Raw genomic sequence first — 20971 nt, 5'->3', positions numbered from 1 at the left:
TAATGTGACACAGATACAATACTTGATACTTCTGAGCAGTATAGCTTCCTAAACACATTCATATGCTTGGTCAGCAGATATTCCATACTTTTGGTTGAATTACAATGTTTTAAGAGTAAAAAGCTGTCTACCACCTTGAAGAAACACTAGCTGCCTTTTGCCGTTTGGCTCCCTGTTAACTATGGAAAGAGGCAGCTCTGTTCGAAACAGATGCCTGGGAAGATGGAGCAAAGTCTGAATAATCAGCCCCCAATAGGGGTCTGGCAACAAAGCCCGGAGAGGAAGTTAAAAGGATTAGCACTATAACACTGTTTAGCATTAGTACTCCTCTCTCTCAGCCTGACCCAAGACCATCTTCCTCCTACTAAGTCTGCCCTTCACCATTTTTACTGTGCTCAGAATACCCGAGTTCACTCATGTATAACTTAACCTCCTCACTTGAGGGATCGTCACACCATTGTGCCTTATGAGCGGTATGAGTGTGGCTTGCTCATTAGCTGTATCTGCATTGTTAACATCACTCAGGATGAGCCTGGTTTGCAAAGCAGTATTAGGGAAATGAGCGGTTCGAATGCATATGCTAATTCAAGGATAACTATGCCTTTGCAAAGCAGAAGCCCCCTGTGCTTGCTGTACGTCTTCCCGTTAGTGCTTTAGTCCAGGTCATGAGAACATTTTTAAGCAATCTCCCAATCGTCTCCATTAATCAAGCCTTGGTGTACATCGCTGACTGATGCTGGAGCAAGTGAAGTTTCATCCTCCCGGATGCAATAACCCAGATGATGAGCTCTAGATGAGCACTTAATAATGACCTTCAGCCACTAATGAATATCCAGTCCTCAGGCCCTGAATAGGAGGAGTACAGTATGGGAGTAAAATGCGCTTAGTCTGGGTATTGGGTTCTCTGCATCAATTATTTCACTCTACAGATCTGTTGTTAACTGGTGCAGCATGACTTGTTAATGTGGGGACACACACTGAGCGTGCCAAAAGCTCGGCACCTTCGGGAAAATCTGACTGAGGATTCAGGCATAGGCAAGTTTGGGAAGTAGGGAACATGGGGTTTCAGAAATAGAGCATACAGGGAAATGTGAAGTCCTGGGAATGGGAATGAGTGGGAGTGGAAGACACTGAAAGGACAGGAGATACTTATGAGTGGAGTCCTGGTTTATGAAGATAAAAATGCATGGTATGAAGTAGGTAACATTTGTGTCACAGGCTGAGATTCCCATTAGGAGACCTGCAAGGTGTAATACAGCTGTCAGCCATACTACCATTCTGGATGGGAGAAATGTTTCTGAAGTCAACATTTTTGCAATTAAGTTGTCAGTTTGTGCCCTTGCTCAGTTCACTGTAACTAAATACCATAGAGCAGCATGTAAAATAAACTGTAGCATGAATTCTGCTGAACAAGTCATCCCAGGCTGCTAGGAGACTGTAATACCACTCTGCTAACCTTAGTTGGTCATATCCTCTATAAAGACTGAAATTCATCTCACATGACTTCAGATCAGAAAGACAACATAAAACAAGATTTTTCTGCATGTCTTTGAATGGGATATAACAGATGTCAGGGAAAACAATGCCCACCCTAAACGATATTAAATTTCAGTTCATCTGATGAAGTAGAGGTGTCCGTAATATAGAAGCCTACAGATGACTAGATCCTACTAATCCTGGGATCCTTTTGCACTCAATACGCATTTCAAGGAAGCAGTTTATCTTTTTTATATGGCTTTAGTGCAAAAAAGAATCCTGTCCTGGAAGTACCTATATCCATGGACTATAAAAGAAGCCTGGAGCAAATGGGCTAAGACATAGATGTCCCATTGGCAGCGCCTATATTGTCAGATGACTCCCATCACAAGAGTGCAGTATATCCACAATATTTCCAGTTAAACTAGTACACTTCCTGGAATGCAATCATGCATGGCTTAATCGAGATTAGAATGGTTTATTAAAAGAGGGCATCTCATAATATGGCCTAAAAAAGGACCTAAATAACAAAAATTGAAAAAATCATAGAATGGTTTGGGTTGAAAGTACCTTCAAAGATCATCTAGTCCAACCCTCCTGCTGTGGGCAGGGACATCTTTCACTAGATCAGGTTGCTCTAAGCCCCATCCAGCATGACCTTCAACACTTCTAATGATGGAGCATCCACAACTTCTTTGGGGAACCTGTTCCAGCATCTCACCACCCTCATTGTGAAAAAAAAAAAAACCAAACAACTTCCTTATATCCAACCTAAATCTACCCTCTTTCAGTTTAAAACCATTGCCCCTTGTCCTGTCACTACAGGCCTTGGTAAAAAGTCTCTCTCCATCTTTCTTATAAGCCCCCTTTAACTATTGAAAGGCCGCAACTGAAGTCTCCCTGGAGCCTTCTCTTCTCCAGGCTGAACAACCCCAACTCTCTCAGCCTGTCTTCAGAGGAGAGGTGTTCCAGCCCTCATTTTCATGGCCCTCCTCTGGACCTGCTCTAACAGGTCCATGTCTTTCTTGTGCTGGGGACCCCAGAGCTAGATGTAGAACTCCAGGTGGGGTCTCAACAGGGCAGAGTAGAGGGGGAGAATCACCTCCCTCAACCTGCTGGCCATGCTTCTTTTTATGCAGCCCAGGATACGATGGGCTTTCTGGGCTGTAAGCACACATTGCCAGCTCATGTCCAATTTTTCATCCACCAGTATCCCCAAGTCCTTCTTTGCAGGGCTGCTCTCAATCCATTCATTCCCCAGCCTGTACTAATATCGGGGATTGCCCTGACCCAGGTGCAGGGCCTTGCACTTGGCCCTGTTGAACCTCATGAGGTTCACATTGGCGCACTCAAGCCTGTCCAGGTCCCTCTGGATGGCATCCCTTCTCTCAAGTGTATCAAATGGGTCACTGAATTTCTTGCAAATGTTTAATTATACACAAATACTTACAAAACGCCTTCTTTTAAACCTACAGAATACCATACTTGGATTTCCTGTTGAAGTCAGTGTTAAAAGGTATGTCTTTCAAGGCAGCATAGACTTTTGCTGTCTCATAGTGTAAATAATTTTTCTGTCTCAAAAACAAACACTTTCATTTTAATCTTTTATAATAAGGATGAGGGGAGAACACTGCAAACTAAGAGTACTGTTGGATTTCAGGCTAGCATGAATTTTTATTGTTTTCTTAGATATCCCAAACATACTGGAGGTGCCTTTCCCCCGCTCTGTTCCCTGATGCTGTATTAGACCTTGCTAAAACATTAACACAGGACTCCTTCGCTCAGCCTGACTTCTCAGACAGCAACAATGCTCAATATTACTTCCATTATTCTATATTGTTCTGCCTAGATCAAACCTATGTTTAAAAAAAATATTTTCACCACAATCTATTTAAAGCCTTACCACCACTTTTCTTCCTTAAGTTAAAGTGAGCATCCCACGTAACAAGAGGCTGCAGCTTTGTATGTCAATCCATACATAGTTTGAAGACAGCACAGATAATAAAGATTAGTTATGCAAGGTTTTGTTGGGAAAGGCCTGATTCTGCAGGTCCTCTTGTATGTATCTCCTTCCTTCTTTGATATAAGTAATAAGCCACAGATTTATACCCAGACATTTAAAAATCCAATTATTAAAGATAGATAAACTTGCGTTAACTCAGGTATTTACAATCTTCACTCTATGGTTTTTTCACACCAGTTTTCACACTGAAGTTCCTGTGTCGGTTACTAGATTTCTTGGGGCAATTCCTGTGGTTCCTCCAGCTGCAGTTGAACCACTCCATGATGCTTTCCACTCAATTGCAGGAAGGCTTCCTGACCCTCTGGGCACTTGGAGGGCACAATAGACAGGCAGTAGAGAACTAGGAGCGTAAACGGATTTAATCTGCATCTTCCCCCTGAGGTGGATATGGGATGTGGCTGACATGAAAGTAGAACTGGGGACCTACTTTATACCTATGCCTATGTCTTTAGCTTGGGAGAGTTGGCGGTCACCACCCAAACAAGATAAATAAGTAACTCCTCAGTTACAGCATGGACACATAGAGACATGAAATTGTAACAGAGCTTCCTGTCCAGGCTTCCTGTCTCAGCACATCTGCATTTAAAAGATAAAGATAAACCTGCAAAATATTAAAAATACCAGCCATGTACCAAACCTTTAACATGACGCTTTAAACCACAGCCAAATTTTGGCATAGTAAAACATCTGTGAATTATTTCATCCACTGAAATGAAATGTTCTGAATATTTGGAAAATATGGTCAACACATTTTACATGCTCAAAGGTAAACCAATAAAGCATCTAAAGTCTGGACAGAAATTCCCCAGGTCAGATTTGGGGATTTAGAGTGTATTTTGTGGAGCAGCCCTTCTTAGTATGGGCATAGTCCACTTCCTAGTATCATTTGCAATTTCCCCCAAAGAATTTCCTGTTAGTGCAAGGACACCAGCAATTTATTTGCCTCATTCTGAATCATTCTAGAGGCTTTTATGGCTTTTGATCCTTTATACCATCTCTCAAATATTTTATGAGATACCATCATTCATTTCATTAGTTGTATAATCAGGATTTGGAGAATGATTGTTCTTTCTTTCAGTCCCTTCTGAACTGCTGGAACATCATTGCTGGAATTATATTTAAGCAACTATACTAGAGATTGGAATCAGCCCCTTATTCATATCTACATATCACTACTAAATTTTGCATCAGTTTCTGCTTCAGGACAATCACTGAATGATATCTGAGCACAGCCCACTGTTCATGCCTCATGCAACCTTTAAAGCCTTTTTTCTTCACTTCTTAGAAAAGTATGTGCATGTCTGTCTGCACAGAGGTGCAGCAAGGGAGGAAGAATTAAAAAATAAACAAGTTGGTTATCTTGTTGTAAAAGCCTATGAAGAAACAAGGTACCTGCAATGTTTATCTTAAGGTAGCTAGCAAGATCCTCACTATAGCCTAGGCTAAGGTTGTTTATCCACCATATCATGACTTTTTCTGTTCCAGAATAGTTAAAATATAATAGTAATCCTGTGATTATAAAAACCACCAATTTTGTTATTACTGGGGTCAGGAGAACTGATCAGATTAAGCACTTCTAACTACTGGAGATTTGCTGATCAACAATGAAACACAAATATTCTTCTTTTTAATAAAATTAACATATTTCATATTTTAAATTTCATAAAGCATCTCTTATATCACCTGGTCTGACATAAAATTTCACAATGAAATTATGTTTTTAAAAATTCATGTGAATTCTTCACCTCCTCTTTCACCAGATATTTTAATTCCAATGAGTATTTCAGTCTCATTCACAGATGACAGGAATAGATAAATTTTTTTTTTGATAGAACAGTTCCCTGTTGAGAAGTTCAGTTTCATCAAAATATACACATTTTACAGGAGTATGTCAACTTGAATAAAATGTTTTAAGAAATAAGTCAAAAAGAATTATTTCAATCAATTTTGCCATTTATTAAATACAAATATTTTTGTTTTACTTATAGTATGTAGAATAGCATATTTAGTGCTTTAATATAGTCTAGTTGAAGAAGATAATTGTTCAGTCCAGATACATCCCGGAACAGAATAACTTAGCCTTATTTTGGGGTTCTGTCATCTGAAAATGAAACAGTTTTAATGGGCTGATTGGTTTGGAAGGGTTTTTTCTGAGGGAGTTGGAGAGAGAATAAAGATTGGATATTGCTGGGGAAGAGAGTACCATTTTAAGAGAAGCATATTCCACAAAGAGACAGTATGCATTTCAACCTATGGTAAGAAGCTGTCTCCTATGCCTTCTTAAATCATCAATATCACCAATTCTTACTGCTCTTTGTAAGTAAAACTGCAAGTAAACTTCAAAACATCTTTCAGCCATTATTATAATCTCCATTTTCCAGATAAGACCAAGGCATGACACAATTTTCCAAAGGGCCTCCGTTATGTCGTCATCCAACTCCCCTTCCTGATTAAGAGTTCATTTCAGTTAGCTGGTGCGGATTTGCTGTTCTTGCAACTCTCTCAGCAGCAGTACACCAGAAAGTCATAGCTGCCCTGGACCACACATCAGCTAACACTCTACTGACACAAAAAGCATCCTCTCCTCCAACTCTATGGAAACAAGTGAAGCCAACAGCACGTATCATCAACGACCAAAGGTATGATGTTAGGTCATCATTTTTATCTCTATACAATCTTTAATATCATTAGAGCCTTCTTATACAGCTTGTCAGCCTAGGGCACAAGTGGCAACAGCCATGGACATTTGTTTGGTTATTCCCATTCTCCTAACCTCTCTCTCTCTTAAACTTCTCCTGCCTGCAAAACAAAGTAGTGTGGCATGGAGACTCTCTTACTTCATATCGGCAGACTTTCACCAAAAGCCTTCCTAGATTTCCTTTTTCTAAAAATCTGAGTCTTTCAACAACAACAACAACAACTAGAAAAAAAACCCAATGAATTGCTACAGTTTACCCACGTGCCATTTTGCATCCTGTTTCTGAAACGAGAGTTGACAGGCCAACATATGTGACCAATAACTGCTATTCAGAGTTAAGCCCTGCAAATGGTGATTGACGTGGAGCCGGGCATTTCATTAGCCAAGGGAGTTATCAACTATAGACCAGCCAAAATAAACTCCAAGAAATTTCCTCTGGGTGTTAATCACTCTGAGTATCGTTCTTTCCCACACACTAGGCAAAGATTCTTGACCTTCTGATTTGGAGCAAACCCACCCCTATTAATTAAACAATTTGTCCATTATCACCTGGAGACACGCATAACCTTTTCACCCTACACAAGAAAGAGAACAGAGTAAGTAAACAAACGTCTATTGTAAATATGACTAAATCCCCAAGCTTGCTTGATTTGCTACAGTGCATATGCCATCCCAACGCTGCTTAGTGTACGTCTGCACAGCAAAGCACATTAACACGTATTCTTTAAATCTCTAATGGATAAGTCTTTGCACAGTACTTTCAAATGAAACAGTCCAAAGCTGGGAAAATTAATTAAGTCAGTCACCTTTCAGCTCTAAAGGCTGGACTTACGCCTGCCCTGAAGTACAGCATTGTACAGTATCTGTCCACATCATACAAGCTTCTAACTGGTGTCACATCTTTCGCAGTACTTTTTACTGAGATGACGTATCACAACATCAAACGTCTTTACCATAAAAACTAGCTTTTCCCATATAACTGCAATCATGAACTTGTGTGGGAAAAGTTTAATTTGGGGGAGTAAGAATTTTCATGCATTTGCAAAACAAAGCAACAAGGGTTTGTTTTTCTGTCTCCTAAAAGCCAGATTGTCACGTCTGCAGGGTGAGTCTTTGTTCACACAGTAGAAGAGCTACAAGATCATCAGGAGTAAGGGTCTTATAATTGGGATGAAGCCCTTTTTAACAGTACCTTACGGTAAAAAACATTTCCAGAATTTTTTACATCAGTGCTGTACCATAAGTCTGGCTTACAAATTTTAGAAATGAAATGCATAAAGTTACCGGGACATTTGTCTTTTTAACTGATTATTTATACCTCTAGCCTTCACATGCAAGGTTTCAGCACTTGGTAGAACACATTTATTTACACACTACGTAATAACCTCAAGATTGAAAAAGCCAAAAATCTAATCAGAAAACTAAGCCTTACATTTTAGCTGCTTTTAGAGACATTAAAAACCCAACACCCCAGAATTTTGCAGTGTCTTTTTAATACCCATTAGAAAGAAAAGCTTGCTAGGAAAATAGCTGTCTAGAGAATTTATAAAACAAAACTCCACCGATCATCCCATTACACCTTTGCACTGCAAAGCAAAGGGGCCTGTAAAGGACAGGTACCGCCAGGAACAGCCCTTTCAAGAAGGGATGGGTCAGACAGTTTAATGGAGAAAGAACGGGAAGCTACAATGGCTGCTGTGAGTGTTTAACCCCCTTTGTATGCCTTTGGAGGTCTTCTTTACCCTCCCTACCTTTCTGTCCGCTGCCTTCCTTCTCTTTGCCTTGAAGTTTGTGAACTATTCCTCTTTCTTGCATCTGTGCTTACCAAGGCAACTTCTGATTCTGTAGCACCGAAAGTCCTATTTTCATCCTCAAGGCTTTCAAACAAGCTTCATTCATGATTTCTGTATAAAGGTTCCTTCCTCAGTTTTCCTAATGCAATTTTAAGAAGAGAGTCTGGTAATCTTCCTTCTCTGCAGGCTCCTCCTGGTCTCCTCTCCCACATAGTTGTTTTCCCCCTGGGCCTCTCTCTGTCCTTCTCTTCTGTACTTTATTTTCTGAGTAACCTAGTCTAGTCTCAGGAATGCACCCTGGTATTTTAAAATGTACTGCTCTCAAGAAAAACAGAAAGCTGCTTTCGCTGTTGTTACATAGGAATAGCACACAAACAGCCAGAGCTGCCCCTTTCTTTCTCTTCCCCTTCCTTTACCTCTTCTCAAGTACCTCAAAAAGGCAAACCCATTTAGTCATCCCCTGGCGTAGCACCAACCAACGGCACAAACATCAGCCAAAAGATGTTTGGAAAGACTCAAAAATATTTTCAAGCTTAGGATTTTCAAGGAAAATTTCCAGTTCCAGTTCAATGATAGAAAGAAGGGAAGAGAAGATAAAAAAAAGTGCTACCAGTTTTCTTCTTCTTTGTCATGCTCAAATTTCTAGCTGTGCACTGACCGGGACAGGAATTCCAGGTTGGCAAAGCCCACTTGCCTGATAAGGTTAAAAGCACATTCAAAAAGGAGAGGGATTGAGATGGTATTTCACTTCCTTCTTCAAGATCCCTTTCTTCCCTCTAGGTTTACCCTACAGCTCCCGTGAGCCCTAGCATGGTCCAGATGTCTGGGGAAGGAGCAGGAGGTTAAAGACAGAAGCCAAAAAACTGGGGACAGGGGAAGTGGCAGTAATAGAAATCCTAGAGCAGGGACAGGGTGGGGGCAGCAAGGCTCGATCCAAAGAGGTAAAAAAAAAAATCACTGGACTAGGAGAATGTACTAGAATTAGTCTGAAAACTCAAGGGAACCTTAGGGAAAAAATCAGCACTATTGGTTATTAGTCTCTCTTGGGGCACACCTACCCTCATCAGCTCAAGACAAATGGGGAAATAAAGTGCATTTCTCCACAAAACTGTTTTCTCCGGTAACAGTTTCCAGATTTTCTAGACCACAACAACACAATCTGTCTTCCTAAAGCTAACTCCTCTACCATATTTACAGGTATAAATTCATAGAAACAGACAATAGAAAAAAACATGGAAACAGACAAATTAGACAAGATCCATGATCTAATACCCCAGGATTTCTGGTCCAGAAAGACAGATGATGCTTGAGAAACAACTAAAGCCTTTTGTGGGCAATCATGCAATGAGATCAAGCTAAAGGGGGAAAGGTTTGGGGTTCTTTTTTGTTATGTTGGCCAGGAAGCCTCTCTTGGATGCTGTAAAGTAACTTTCTCAACACAGCCATAATATGAGCTTTAACAAAGATAAATGTAATGTCCTGCACCTGGAGAGAAGTGATCCCAAGCAGCAGCACAAGCTGGGGACTGATGGGCTGAGGAGCAGCTCTGCTGGATGGGACCTGGGAGTGGTGGCAGGCAGTGAGCTGAACAGGAGCCAGTGGTGTGCCCTGGCAGGGAAGGTGGCCAGCAGTCTCCTGGGCTGCACCAGCAAGAGTACAGTCAGTAAATCAAGGAATATGGCTATTTCAGTCTACTTGGCACTTATTAGGCCACACCTAGAATACTGTGACCAGTTTGGTCCCCTCAGCTGGAGAAGCTGGGAAGGGTCCAGCAGAGGCCACCAGGATTGTTAGAGGGTTGGAGGACTTGACATATGAAGAAAGGTTGGAGGAACCAGGTTTGCTCAGCCTGAAGAAGAGAAGGCTCAAGGGGGATCTAATCACACTTGAATATCTTAAAAAGTTAGTTATAGAGGAAACAGCTACTCTCTTCACAAGGCTGCCTGCTGACAGGACAAGAGGCAGTGGGCATGAGCTGCTTCAAGGGAAATTCTGTCTGGATGTAAGAAAAAAATTCTTCCCCACGTGAGCAGCTGGAGATTGGAAGAGGCTGCCCAAGGAAGTGGTGGACTCTTGCGTGCTGGAAATGCTCAAGAGTGTTTGAATAAGTTGCTGTAGTGCCCTGTGTTGAAGAGAAGGTTGGACCAGATAATCTCCAGAGTCCAATCTGAACCTTCTGTGAATCCCTATCTGTGCACAGTCTTTCTAGCTATACGAATAGTGTTGTCAGACCACAGTCATCTTCCCCCTCAAGCATCTCTTTTCACACTGAGTTTCACAGGTTAAAAACAGCAGTTATTTTCTTTTGAAAATTGGGATTTGGTTTTCCCAGCCTTGCTAGACAAGATACAGCACCGCTGTATTTTGTTGCATCCTTCATTTTCTTGAGATAGTAAATTTGAAGGAGCGGCAGATAGACTTTCTTATTTGCATATAAACGATCATGGTCCTGAACGATCAGTATACACACACACACGCACTCACAAGACATTCATTACCTGGGCTTCTACTACTCTGGGGATATGTGATATTTATTTCCAGTCATTGCTAATCTTTCATAAGCAGTTTACACTTTAGTTCTCTTTAAAGGGAGGAGGAGCATGGGAGGCAATAGCAGACTTCTCCCATGACAGTTTCTTTTGCAGTCAAGACATTAAAGGAGAATTATATTATGGGAGGATTTTTTTAACCTTCAGCAACGAGGCTTAATTAGGGATCAAGAGCAAATGTTATAGCACAGAAGAGGCACCTCTAAACACCCATTCTTATCAGGCTTTTGTTCCAATTAAGCTGGTTAACAAGGGATGTAAGAGCATTTGCATCTGAAGTGTAGCTATTACAATTTTAAATTTTACTTGAGCTGAAAAATCTGGGTAAGCAGGACCTTTTGAAGATTAGATGTATTTGGGAAGAAATGGTGAGGAACCTGTACAGCTCTTACTTCATTAAAATATTTCAACACTGCAAGGAACAGGCTTATGCTGAAAATCAAAAACAAATTTCTTATTATTCAAGAAAATATGAATGAAAATGAAAATTGTAAAAAAAAATCAGGAAAGAAAGCCTGGTTTTGCTCTCTGTCACCTGATCTGCTCAGCATGTGTCACAAGGGTGGAAATTTACTCACAGACATACTTCTCGAATAACTACAATAACACAGTATGTTGAAGGAGGATTCCGTCCCACCTTCCCAATCCCGTTGACTTCAGCAGAAGCAAAATCAGGCTTCAGAGTTGCCCATTTTGGATCAAGCAAGGCTAAGAAGCAAAAGATGCAACCTTGCAATACCCTACATTGGTTACATACCAGTAAGGGGCATAGCTGTGGGCAGATAGGTGAAGCTAAGGAAGAGACAGAGCTTTCCTTTGCTAGCACTTACCAAAATACTGTAATTGGCTATAACAGCAACAGATTATTTTTCCATTAGAGCAAAGAACAGTAGCATTTAACCCTCTAGTTGTTCCCTGATGTACCACAATTTGAGTCCTGGCAAACATGAAGTCTTGCCTTACAAGTCCAGATGGTAGGAGAGGAAAAAAAAAAAGCAGTGTAAACATAAATATGAAGGAAAGTCCTTGTGATTTTCTTGAAGACTAAAAAAACAACCTCAGTTTTTCCAAGAGAAATACTGATGACTTCATATGAGACCTTACACAAGGAAAGTATATGGCATGATTCCTTTAATCCACTCTATTTTACATAAGCGCCCAGGTAACGTTAAAAATGCCATTTTCTAGCGATGAAAAACCTGCACGGGAAAGGTGTACATGGCTATATGAGTTAGCACAGTCATTCTTTATTCATTAACTTTAATGAGCTTTATATACAAAAGGGACAAGATACTTTTCAGAATTTGTAGCTATATTTTTGCTGTGACTAAATTCACTCCTTTTTCTTGCACAGAGGACCTAGATAAAAGGGAAGCCAGTTTCGGGAGGTTTTGGTTTTTATCAGTTTTTCCCAGATCTCTAGAATTAGCCTGAAGGATCCTTTTAGAGAGTAAATAAATATATATAAAATATTAGGACAACACTGCAATGCAAAAAGGATGTTAAATTGCTCATCCAAGGAGATGACATAATGAATACTGACATAATTTCCAAGCAGCAAAGCAAAACTAGGTCAAATCACATTGACCTATCTAGCATAATAAGCCTTTTTTTTTCATATTTTTACAATGTAGACTGTGTCTGCAGGCATTAATGTCCCCTGTTATCTATGTATAGTGTTGTCACTCTGCTTTAACGTCTTATCACCATGTTGTGTTAATTAGACCAAAACAATATAGTGCACTTTTGAACTGCTTAACTCCCAGTTTGAAATCTCTGCCTAAACTATACTTCTGAGGTTATCCAGTTAGAAATGAAGTCATTAACTCTTTACAGTCACTTGTTTCAAGAGGCGCTACTAGGGCTGGTAGAATATCATAACTTTGCATACAGGTCAAAATCTGAGCTCCGTAAGTTGCATATTATTTGTCAAAAACAAGGTCCACATAGCTAACAACTGTCAGCAAGCAAAGCGCACACCAATTTTGGTTCCACTTAACACAAGGCAGAACCCAGGCATATACACTCTTCCAAGCATCACATGGACATATCCCCTCCATGCCTGGCCTTCACATGTCCCTGCCCAAGCGCTTTGTCCACACACGGTGTTCTGAAAGGGACAGTCCTTTTCCTCGCTCAGGGCAGCCTGCCCTTCCCGTACTCCTGTTGATCCTCTGCACATCAGATTTACAGCACGCATATTTTTCCGTGAGACTACAAACAGAGTTGTGTAGGTTTCCGCCTACAGCCTCTCGTGACTCCCCCAAGAGCAGAAGCATGAGAAGTGAGAGCAATACTTGTCTACATCCCTGCCTCCAGAGCTGAGGTGGGACCAGAGACCAGGCTGAGAGGTTGAGGCCCCAGCTACCCAGGGAGCTGGGGCTGGTCAGGAAGGAGGAAAAAAGCTGACACAGGAGACAGAGGCAGACCTTGGTGGTCCACAAAGCAGAAGTTGCCAATGGAGTTTACATCCTCCTGTAGAATATATAGATTTTCCAATAAAGGCATAATCTTAGGGGGAAAAACCCAATACGTTCTAATGATAAAGCCCCCTCCAACAGTTTTGAAGCTTGCGTGGCAATGAAGAGTACCTTGAAACTGTGATGGTAGCTGTTCTTATGATGGAGTGGCTGGATCTGGCAACTCGAATTCTAAAGATATGTAAAGTAAAAGTGTAGTATTTCTCTTTTCTTTTTTTGTTTTCTTCTTTTTTATTTCTCAAAAAAAAAAAACCAACAAACAAAAAAAAGAAGAGGGATCGTGTTTCCATACGGGACAACTAAAAAAAGATGACAATTTTTTTGAGAAACATTTTGCCATAAAAATACAGATTTCTCTGTATTTTTTGGAAGAAGGCACCAGTCTCAGCTAATGCTCAAAATAAAGGTTCTATAAAAAAAACAGAAATGGAGATCCCAGAGATGGTCAGGGGGGTCTCATCTGAGCAAGCTCTCTCTTCACCTGACTCAAAGTAGTGCATCAGCTCACCGGTATCACAAATGAGTCCGACCTACCGCTCTGGCGGGGGGGGTCTCTCTGAGCTCCTGCTGCAGCTGTTCAGTAATTAAATACCTGCAGACCCAAAGAGCCAAGTTAACGCCATTAGTCATGGGCACCTGCTCGGGACACAGGGGTGCCGAAGGGAGGCGGCAGGCAATGCCACGGGCCCGCAGGTGCACGGGCAGCACAAGGTGGCCGGGGTGCAGCGTGACGGGAAGCTGTCAGCGCCGCCAGAGGCATGAGAAATATATTGGCTTCCCTGCCCCAAAATGTGGAGCAACTGTCGTAGCATGTCACCCGCTCCTTTCTGGGGCAATGGAATATCCCTCCATAAATATTTTCATTACAATCTATCACACTACAATGAAAAATTCTATCAGCCCCGTGGATCTCCTCATTTACTGTCCCACTAAGCCAGGAGTAGAAGCCTGGGCTCCCTTTTATTTGTTTTACTATCTTAAAATTGTTCTATCTAAAATTGAGCTATCTCAATACTTACGCAATCAAAAAAGTTTTATCGTACTTCAGGCCAGACAAACATCGCCTATTTGCCAGCTTTTTTGTCCTCCCACATCCCCCTGGGAAGACATAAATAATAATGATAAAAATATATTCATAATAATGATAAACAACCATGACACTCCAGCAAATAAGAAAGAACTTTAAAGAATTAAGAGCTATTTTTATTGTTTAGAAAAGAGATCAAAATCAGCTTCCTACCCTTTAGTGCCTTTGCCAGCTTTCAGACAGGGTGGATTCTGCACTGCAAGCCAGGGATCTCGGGGATATACAGTAATTCCTTACAGCTTGCTAAAGCATTACAAGCTCTAAGCTGCACGACTGTAATAAAAGACTTTGAACCTAAGAACAGGCTACAGAATGGAGTACCCTAAGAAGGCTGAAATTCAGTTCAGACAAACTCCAGCGTACATTCAAAAGGCTATTCACATGGTTGTATGCGAATACAGGTCTGCTGCTTTCTCTCAGCTCAGTCTTCACCCACAGCCAAATCAAATTGTTTCTCCAAATTGTTTCTGAAGCATTCGCTGAGCTTCAGCATATCCCCTGAGCATTTACCACCCGAGCTCCTCGTTCCCAGCAGTTCTTTTTCCTCGACCCCAGGCTCCAGCAGACCCCTTACCTCTGGTGCTACTCTGTGGAGGGACTCTGAGGTCTGACAACTTTTTGCAGAGCTCAGAAGCTGCTGAAGCCCTCCGCGCCGCTGCCTGCCTCCCTGTCCCTCCCCAGCAGGGAAAGCCCTGGGACTGGGCAGCGGTGGGAAGCTGGCAGCCGGCGCAGCAGAGTGCCGGGCAGGCGGGAGGGAGAGAGCCAGAGACAGATCTCATCAAAGGTAGGAGGCCTGGTGGGGATCAGAGAGAGGGAGATACACATCTAAATAATTCAGGCGCTAATAAAAGCTTTAGGTTGGGCTCTGTTCAGGATGTGAGACAAGGCTGAATTTTGATGTATTTCAGGCTGCCATCAATGCAGAATGTGGTGTTACTTAATAACCCGACCCTGACAAACCAACGTTATTTTAAGAGTATTCCACATAAAGTTAATGAGGAAAGTGGCTATGCCTGGGTTTGTATTTTTATAGCTTTAGGTTGAAATTCTATCATGTGAGGATTTTGAGAACTTCAAGTCTGACCTCTACAGGTAGGCTGCTGAAATAGGTACAGTATCTTTTGATCGCAAATTGTTCACAGGACTTTTAGAAATTGGAGAAAGGTAATGGATCAGATGTATTACATAACATCAGGTTATCATCATTGCATCTCTAAAGACATATTTTTAAAACACTACTATCTGTAGCGGCATCTGCGGTAATCTGGTTCCTACAAATACTTTCTTGCAAAATGCATAGACGGCGCAGCAACACCAGAAAAAGCACATCCAGCATGAACATTTTGACATTCAAAAGTGTTACAGGGTTTTGCCTCTGCTTTTTATTATCCCTCCCCCTTCCTCCCCAATCTTCCATATGATCTGCTCTTTCAGAGCTACAGAAACAAACGTTACTTTGGAACCGGTAACATCCATTTGCGTTTTGCAAAACTGATGTTTTTAAATGCCCTGATTGGTGCCACCTTTTTCTAATCAGAACCAACCACTCTAACAAACTACCCTTTGTCCGGGGATCCCATCCCCTCTGTTCCCACCAACCTACAGCACATGTTGCTATAGCTACCCTGCATGTCTATTTACCACACAAGTGATCAAAGGCAGCAGACAACACACATACACACACGCACAAAAAACCTCGCCAGGCTTCCTACCGAGCAATGTCCAGCCGCTAATTAACTGATACACTCCCAGCCTGTGGACTCTGTACACTTGTTTTCTTTATTCTGCGTGGTACACACACACAAAAAAAGCAGCATTCTCCGAGATGCTCATTCTTCCCTTACAGACCAAACAAACAACAAAACGTCCCAGGATGAACTTTAAAAGAGAATTTCCTAAAGCAAAGCTAAGGATTACAGCACTCCAAGATAAGAATACAGCTTTTCTACTGAGGAACACATTAAGAATTTTAAAAGGTATGCAAAAGAAAATAGGAAATAAGAAACACATGCTAAGAACATGATAAGAACAGCTGTAAGGAAAGGGGATGATTTTGAATTTTGCATGTGTTTTGCACTGAAATTGTATGCAGCATTTATTCACTTGGTGCACGCTAAAAGCTGTATGACTGCAGCCATGATAAGTATTTGTGATGGCTTTATGTGCCTTAGAAATGCAGTTTTTCATTTTTAGGCGGCCTGTAAGTTAACAGTCGTTTTGTTGAACCTCTTTATGTGATGAAGGGCTCAAGTCTGCCTTGATCAAAGTCAATGGGACTTCAATAAGAAGAGGCCAAAATAAGGAGTTGCATTTGTTGTCAATGATGCTCCCACGAGCTGCACTTCAGAGATACGTTGTGGGCAAAAGTGAGTGAAAATGAAGTATTAAAATTCATCAAACATTTGATTTTCTGTGAAGTAGGCTTAGGGAACTTAAAACAGAGCCCACAGTGCCCTCTCCAGTTCTGCAGCAAACTCGGGGAATCCAGCCACGTAACTGTGTCCAGCCACACGAAACTGCTGCTCTACCACATGAAGGCTGAGCATCTTCTCAGGAATTTCCATCACTTCCAAGTTACCTTACTTAGGAATTTCTTTTTAAGTAATAAACTGAACCGAGTACTCTGCAAAGCAGAAAGTGTGTTACCTGCAAAGGATTTTTTCTTGTCAGGTTAGGGTTTTTTTTTGTCTTGCAACCATGTTAGATACCTTTAAAAATTGCACTTCTGCTTCCTAACACTAGTCTTACAGCACGCTAGCACGCCCAAATGGGTATATTTCCTGTGGATGCTTAAACTTTTACAGATACACAGTGACCAGTGTACTTTCCCAGCTGTCACATGCACAGCAATAAGATAGAAATTTTCCCATTTTGGTTACTGGAGCTTATATGTGAGGTCATTCTATCATACAGCGAGGAGACACCTCTTGCTGAGGTTTCCAATTATCACCTAAAAATGACTGTTTCTTTATACCGTCTCATTTACGAATCTCAACACAACTTTCACACCAACCCCTGTTACCTGCTAGAGACTATTGTCCTGGCACAGTAGTAAAGTAGGTTGAATCTTATCAACTCAACGGGATGCATATTACATTTCTACAGTAATTCCTGCACTTCTCTTGGGGAAATTAGTGCATTTGTCTTGCTATGTGCTACTGCTCAGTACCTGTGGGCTGCCTTTGGGCCAGATCAGTCATCAGCATAATACACGGTTTCATTCCAACACCCGCAACACACTGCCTGCTTGATGGGTAACTCCTGCAACCCCAAATTAAGCTATAGCTCCCACCAAGAGCCTCTCAAAAGTGAGAGCACTCGCTCCCAGAGCCTGGTAAGAGGAAGGAGTTAACCCACCCCCTCACTGCCTCATAGACACAGCTGGTGTAAGGATGGGGAAGGGAGCACCAGGGAAAGGCAGGGAAAGCAACAGAACAGGTAGGGAGAGAGGATTGCAAGGCAAAGCGTAGGTAAAAAAAATTCTCTGCTGCTCTGAATCGGAGGGCCGCAAAAGGGCCAACAGAAAAGTCACCTTCTGCATATTCTTCTTTCCCGTAACAATTTCAAACTGGAAGCAGGAGCAAGGGCTCCAGCTGCACATGACTTTCCTGCTCCTAAGTGTCTGCTGTAATGGATTTCCTAAACATTTTGCATGGTTAGTTCGTAGCTCATCACAATCTTCCGTTCCCACTAAAATATGAAGTCCGCTGCCGGGGGCCGATGCGCCCAGTGGCTCTGCCCCCCTTGACTGCCTGCTCCCTGGATTTTGTCCCTCAGGCCCTAGCAGCGCCCACAGACTTTTCCTGCCAAACTGAAAATATTTGTGCACAGCAAACCAACGGAACGCGGAGAAATACTTCTAAATTGTTCACTTGGCACGGAGGAGAGAAACCGCACTCACAGGCAGGTGTTTAAACAAACTCTGGCAGCGCTTCAGCTGGCGCTCCCCACCCACTCCCCCCCGGGAGGAGGCACTGCGGCGGGGGGGGGGGGGGCGCGGAGCCGTCCCACCTGGGGAAGGCGCGTACCCCTCCCTGCGCTCCTGGGGGGGGGAGGAAAGGAGGCAGACACCTACGGGGTCGGGCCGGGCCCTGCAAGAATAAGCCCGCCTGTGCCTGCACCTCTTTTTAGGCTGGAATGTCTCCCTCCTCCCCTCCTCTTTTGGAGGGGGAGGGAGGGTTCGCGTGCGCATTAACATTTCCCCCCCCTCTCTATTCTGACTTAGTTGCCCTGCTCTTTTAACCCACCATCTATGAATCTTCATTACCCGTGAAGCCTTATGCTCTAGGTAGAAATGTTTCGGCAGAGTAAAGTGCATGTTTCACAGAGCATTTTACTTTTTATTACTGCCGTCCTGTAACATTTCTGCTTCTTTCTCATTCCGCATCGGCAACCCCCTGTGCCAAAGTACCCTCTTGCGGTGATAATGATTTCTGATGACTATGTGCATCCAACTGACCAGCTTCAGCTATGCAGTATATAAAATGCCCTTCATTTTGCTTCACAAGGACAAAACCTCCTCTTTCTCTTTAAGGAGCTATAAAAGTATTTTTTTGGCTAGCGGATGAAAGAAATACCTTTCCTCCTACCATCACCTATATTCTCTCTTTCTTCGCCCTTCCCCACCTCCTGTAACTTACAAAAACTGCTGTACGGAAGCTGAGATTTCCCACCATGGTTCCAGAAAGTGAGCGGAAAACAAATGCTCCATTTGCACTACAGGTGCAAAATCCTCACACATGCGTTCCCTGGACACCTACTGTAAAAGTCCCACTGAGAGCTGAATGAATAACACCCACACAGAAAAGAACCTAGAAAACGTTTCTCATTTCCTCATATTTACCCATTGCCTACCTAGAAAATACATATTAAGTGCAAGTTTCGGAAGTGGACTGGCAAGGCTTTTTAAACTGGGACAGATCTCTGATTCAGCCTTAAGATACAGCCCAGCCAGTTTTCCTTGCTCCCACAAGGCTCTTCTAACCGCACATTGTTGTTGTAAAACTATGAACAGCGAGAATCAAAAACATTTTGCCCCTGTGCCTTTTAACTGCGAGAACGAGAAGAAAAGCTCCTTTTGTCTCCTCAGGTGAATAGAAGTCTTAAAAAAAAAAAAAATCTCATTTGAATAATCTTAGGAAAAAAATCCCTAGAAAACCCATCTTAAAGTACTTTTGTGAAGCTGTAAGGCAGCTTGAAACTACTACATTTTAAAACAATCAGAAGATTAAAGCACGGGGCAGGCAAGGAACTCATGCAGAGCTGTTTAATAAATTATCCCTGGGCTGAATTATTGGCATATTTAGGCTTATAACACAGCAAGTTCTTTCCTTTCGCATGTCACAAACAGGGCAGCGAGACAGCCTACACAATGCGTTTAAACCCGGGCAAACTGGGGCTGATTTACATCCCCCGCGAACCGCTTTCACGCCCCGTTCAAACCCGCAAGGCGCAACGACCTGCACGGCATCACCGCCTTACCGGGAGGGCTAACCGAAAACCCTCACAAATCGGTTCATTGCCCCACCACCCCCACCCCGGAAACTTACTTTTGACAAGGCTAAGAAAGAAGAAGGAAAAAAAAAAAAAGAAAAGAAAAAGGCAGAAGCAGCCGGAGCTCCGCAGGGGTTGGTACCGGTACTACCCGGGGCCGGCGAGGCGAGGCGAGCCCCGACAGCCCGGGACGGGCTGTCGGGGCTCGCCTCGCCTCGCCGGCCCCGGCGGGCTGCGGCTCCTTACCTGCCTCATGGTGAGATTCCCATCATCCATCCAGCCGGCAAGGGGCTGCTCACACCGCGCTGCTGTCGGCAGGGCAGAAATCCATCAAGTTTCCCACCCTAAGCAAGTTTCCCCCCCGCGCCCTCCTCCACCTCCCTCCCCCCCCACACACACACCCCCCCCTCCCTTTCCCTTTTTCTCCTTTGCTGGGGGGAACTCTTCTTAAGACAATGTCAAGTTTCCCAACCTTCCTTCCCCAGCCTATTAAAAGTCGGGAAGCGGGGAGGCAACTGTCCGCCTGGCTCTTGTTTCAAACCGCAGACCCAGGGATGGAGTAGTTGGCTGAATTAGGCCGTGCGATAGCCTCGCCAATCAGGAGGAAGGGGAGGGAGGCAGAGCACATAAAGGCTGCCTACACGAGGATTAGGAAAGCTTTCAAGGATTTAAAAGACTGAAAGCAGCTGGAAACAGTGTCTAGGGCTACAAAGAGGGATGTCAATTTGCGGCGGAAGAGATTATTCCCATCCTCATCGAACTGCTCTGGGTCTGCTTAAAAGCTTAACGGGCTCCCAGGACTTCAGCAAGAAAACGTACATGTCCAGCGAAACTACTGAAACATCAGAGCGACGCAGAAACACTTAACAGCCGCCCGGTAGAGTGGCAATATTCCATAGTAGCCAGAGCCACATGCGCTCCAGAAGCACCGATTTCCTCATGTCAGATTAAAAAGTAAATTACATAATGACATGAGCAGGAAGTAGTAAAATACACTCTGCCATTTACATCAAGAGCAAGTGCCTGTCTGCCGGAAGAAACAGAAGGATATGTGTGAATCCATAGGCTTTGGAAACGTTTTGTTGCAAAGCTTCATTTGTCCCGGTGGCAAATGTTTAATCACCCTTAGCATTAGTGTGTTATCCGCTTTCCCTTCTTTAAGGAGGGTGATTTCCTCATTCCTGAAGCTTAGTTCCTCGTGCAAGGTAACACTGGACCCCAAATGCAACTTTAAAGAAAAAATAATAATAGATTTTTTTTTTGTTTTTTAGATTTTAACAAGATCAGCTTCTATCTGCTGCCCCTCGGTGGCTTTCATTAAAATAAACAAACAAAAGACAAAAAGAAAAATCCCAAATCTGAAGTGCCACTG

The 20971-nt window shown here is 42.8% G+C and overlaps 1 protein-coding gene across 2 annotated transcripts in view; it reads right to left on the bottom strand.

Moving 5' to 3' along the window:
- The window catches only part of MID1 (midline 1), a 151430-nt gene extending 131303 nt beyond the window's left edge, over window positions 1–20127 (bottom strand). The window contains exon 1 of one of the 2 annotated variants that reach the window (XM_076357719.1): window positions 20072–20127. The gene's annotated coding sequence lies outside the window, so the exon portion shown is untranslated. Of the gene's footprint in view, window positions 1–19845; window positions 19916–20071 lie in introns of those variants that run through there. The other variant, XM_076357710.1, reaches the window with a different exon arrangement.
- Between the last annotated feature and the right edge of the window lie 844 nt (window positions 20128–20971).

This window comes from Aptenodytes patagonicus, chromosome 1, assembly GCF_965638725.1.
Source record: "Aptenodytes patagonicus chromosome 1, bAptPat1.pri.cur, whole genome shotgun sequence".
NCBI classification, from domain to species: domain Eukaryota; kingdom Metazoa; phylum Chordata; class Aves; order Sphenisciformes; family Spheniscidae; genus Aptenodytes; species Aptenodytes patagonicus.
The sequence above is the reverse complement of the archived record's forward strand: the minus strand, read 5'-3'. Positions and strand labels throughout refer to the sequence as shown.